Consider the following 3,819-nt stretch of genomic DNA (forward strand, 5'->3'; position numbering starts at 1 on the left):
AATTAATTGTGATTGACATAGTGTCCTTCCTGAAGATTCTTTAATCCTTTTATTTTTTCAAAACAACAGCTGTGTTTATGCCAGAGAAGATCCAATGTTCTGATGGCTCCCTGGGAATTTCTGGTTATATAAGTTGAGAATCACATGTACCAAGTTTATTGACATACCCATTAAATAACTTCACTGAACTATGAGTACAATGTTCATTGTAAATACTTTTCAGCATGCTTTTTCAAAACAAATTTTATTTCAAATGTGTAAGGGCAATGTAGCAAATGCAATGCTCCAGATATCAGAAGTGTGAATGGGGGTCAGAGCAGCACATTCACATTATTTGGTTCCATTTTCAGTTGGAAGTCGGCCTGGCATTTCTTGACTCTTTCGGCCATGAAGTTAACTCAACTCTATGAATGTTACAAAGTAGAAGATCACACAATGCCCCCAAGCCCAGACTCTATTCTGAAGGTTTAATGTGGAAAGTTGCAGAAGAAGCAAACCTTTCCACGGGAAGGCAAAAAAAAAAAAAAAAAAAATAGCTCAAAAGTGACATGTATTTGCTTTTGAAGAAGGCTGGAGCCCAGGAATATACTAGAAGCTAAAAGTTCCAGAACTTGTAGGCAAATCCTGATTCTTTCCATCTCTTTGTCTGCCTGGAAAACTTAAAATTGAGCACTTTGAAAATTTGTGATGAAAACTACACAGGCCGGACCCAGGGGCTCACGCCTGTTATCCCAGCACTTCAAGAAGCCAGGAGTTTGAGACTGGCCTGGGCAACATAGAGAGACTCTGGGTCTACAAAACTTTTTTAAAAATTAGCTGGGTACAGTGGTGCATATGTGTAGTCCCAGCTACTGGGGAGGCTGAGGCAAGAGGATCACTCTCAACCAGGAGTTCAAGGCTGCAGCAAGCTCTGATTGTACCGCTGCAGCCTGGTTGACAGAGCCACAAAAAAAAAAAAAAAAAAAGGACAACATAAGGTTACAGTTGTGTATATGACTGAAGGACAACAACATTCTTTGCCGGGCTCAGTGTCTCAGCCTGTAATCCCGCGCCTTTGGGAGGCTGAGGTGAGTGGATTGCCTGAGCCCGCAGGTTCTAAACCCGCCTGGGCAAGGGAGACCTCATCTCTATAATAAATCAAAAAATTAGCCGGGCGTGGGTGTGCGTGCCTGTAGTTCCAGCTACTTGGAAGACTGAGGCAGAAGGATCGCCAGAGCCCAGAAGGTCGAGGCTGCGGTGGCCGGGAGTGGCCACTGCATTCCAATCTGGGCGACAGTGAGACCCCAACTCAAAAAAAACAAAAACAAAAACATTCTAAATTGTCCGTGCAATTTTCACAGCGGGGAAAATGCTTCAACACAAATCCATTCACTTATTCGTTCACCTAATATTTTGCAGGCACTAACTATGGGGAGGGGGGAGGGCGTCTTTTCTATCTAACCCTGGAGATAATGTTTTGCATAATTAGTTAGGATCAGAGACGAACAGCTGCCAGTCTTGCAGAGATTTGGATAAGATGAGTAAGGGTTTGCCCGGTGTGGTGGTTCACGACCTGTCATCCCAGCGCATTGGGAGACTGTGGTAGGAGGATTGTTTGAGTCCAGGAGTTCAAGACCAACCTGGGCAACATAGCAAGACCTTGTCCCTAAACAAAGGAAGGGATTGTGCTCAGCCAGGGGCGGGTGAGGGGGTGACCTTGTACCGGGGTCTCACGGCATTGTTCAGGTTCGGAGGGGAAACACGTCTAGGAGCATTTTACATGCAAACTTATTTATTCTTGATAGAAACACTGTAAGGAAAAGGAAAATGAATTGTACAGCAACAGTTTAGATCCCTTATGGCAGAGCTGGGAATCAGGACAGCCTGGCCTCGAAGCTCTTTCCCTGTTCATGACTCGGGATGCCCTGGACAAAACAAGAGTAGCTTCCACTGTGATGGCCATAGGCTGCCAGACCCTGAGCCCAGGACCCCACCCATATGCCGTCCTCTGTGCCCCAGACCCAAGCAGGTCAGGAGGGACAGCAGCGGGCATTTTCTTTGCCCCTGAGGGCAGGGATTTCAGAACTGTCTGCTTCTGTCTAAAAGCAGTGTCTGCCAGGGTGCATGCTGTGCAGCTCTTGTCGCTGGTCAGGGTGGGGTGTGGGCAGGGACTTCTGATGGGTGGATACAGTGGGGCCGCATGAGAAAGTGCGGCCACCGCCTTCCAAGGGCTCGTTGCTGGGTGAAGCTTGTCTTGGAAAGCAACATGGCTGGAGAGGGGAAGAGCATGGACCCGCGATGGGGAAGGACTCAATGCTGGGCCCGGCACTGGGCCTGCCTGTCCCTGGCTTGATGACTCAGGCCCCGGGAGACCTGGACCTCACAAGACTACACCAAGGTTCCCTTTCTCCCGTCTCCTTGGTAACGATGGTTCTCATGGCCTTTGCGGCAACACGGATGCAGTCGGAGACCATCATTCTAGGTGAACTATCACAAAGAATTGAACACCGCATGCTCTCACCCATAAGAGGGCCCTGAACACTGGTCACACACGTACAAGGGTGGGATCGGCAGATGCTGGTCACTGCTGGGGGCGGAGAGGTGGGCCTGGGCCAACACACTGCGTCCAGGGCCACCATGGGGGGCGAGGTCCTGCCAGAAGCCCCAACTTCACCAGCCCGCAATTTCCTTATGAAGAAAATCCTTGTTGTACCTCCAAACTCAAAATAAAATAAAAATCAAAGACAAGAAGCGGCATCCCAGGAAACCTCTTGTAGTCAAATGCTTTCTGAAGCAAATCACTGTTAGATGGAAGGACGTGGAAACATACCAGGGGAGCTGGGGGTGGGGAGTGGAGAGCCCGCTGGGGAATGAGGGTGGGAGGGGCGCCTCCTCTGATCTGGGCCCCATTCCCCAATCCGGGTGAGAAGCCCAGAAATGGAGAGAGACAGAACCGGCGTGCATGTTGAGTGGCTTTTCAATGTCACTTGGCTTCGTGGGAGCAGCCTGGACAATGCAGCCATTGATGTGATTAATGAACCAGCCGCTGCACCTGGCAGGGAGAACCGGGCTGCGGAGGTGGAGACGGAGGGTCGTCCCTGTGCTCTGTCACGCACCCGGCGCTGTCCTGCGGGATGTGGCCTAGTTTCTGTGGAGGAGACACCCGAGTCCCGAAGAGAGCACGGGGTCTGACAGCGAGGAAGGAAGGAGCAGAGCCCAGACTTGAGGCAGAGGCAAGTGGGCTCCCAGGGGGCTGGAGAGAGGGGCGGCCGAGAGGGGACTGCAGAGAATACCGCCCCCCACCAGGTCAAGGCCTGAGGGCGTGCTCTGTGTCACCGGCCAACCTCCCCTGCCCATACCTGGTCACTCAAGCTCACGCGGATGAGCAAACCCAAATCCAGTTGGAGCTGCCCACCTTTGGGGAAGGGGACGGTGTCTGAGGGTCACGGCGGACCTGCCGGAAGGTCCCTGACTTGTGTTCCTCGACAGGCAAATGCTCTCCCTGTCCCCGTCTCATTTTTCCTTCCCTGCCCTTTGTCTGGGAGATGGTTTGGGTCCCATACCTCTGCCGGACTTGCTGGCTTCCATCCAGGCATGAAGGAATGAAGGTCAAAGGGCAATGGAAGAAGCAAGTAGAAAGTTACAGATCATATGGGAACAGGAAATCAAAGGGCCCAGAGGACCCTAGCAGGTCACCACGTGGTACTTAATGCATTTGAGTCTTGGACACCTTAAGCATCTGGTGAAATATGAAATGCAAACACTGTCACCCTTTTTTTTTTTTTTTTTTGAGTTGGAGTCTCACTCTGTCGCCCAGACTGGAGTGCAGTGGCCGCTCCC

This window comes from Carlito syrichta, unplaced genomic scaffold, assembly GCF_000164805.1.
Source record: "Carlito syrichta isolate Samal-C Ts95f unplaced genomic scaffold, Tarsius_syrichta-2.0.1 Scaffold306869, whole genome shotgun sequence".
Classification (NCBI taxonomy): Eukaryota; Metazoa; Chordata; class Mammalia; order Primates; family Tarsiidae; genus Carlito; species Carlito syrichta.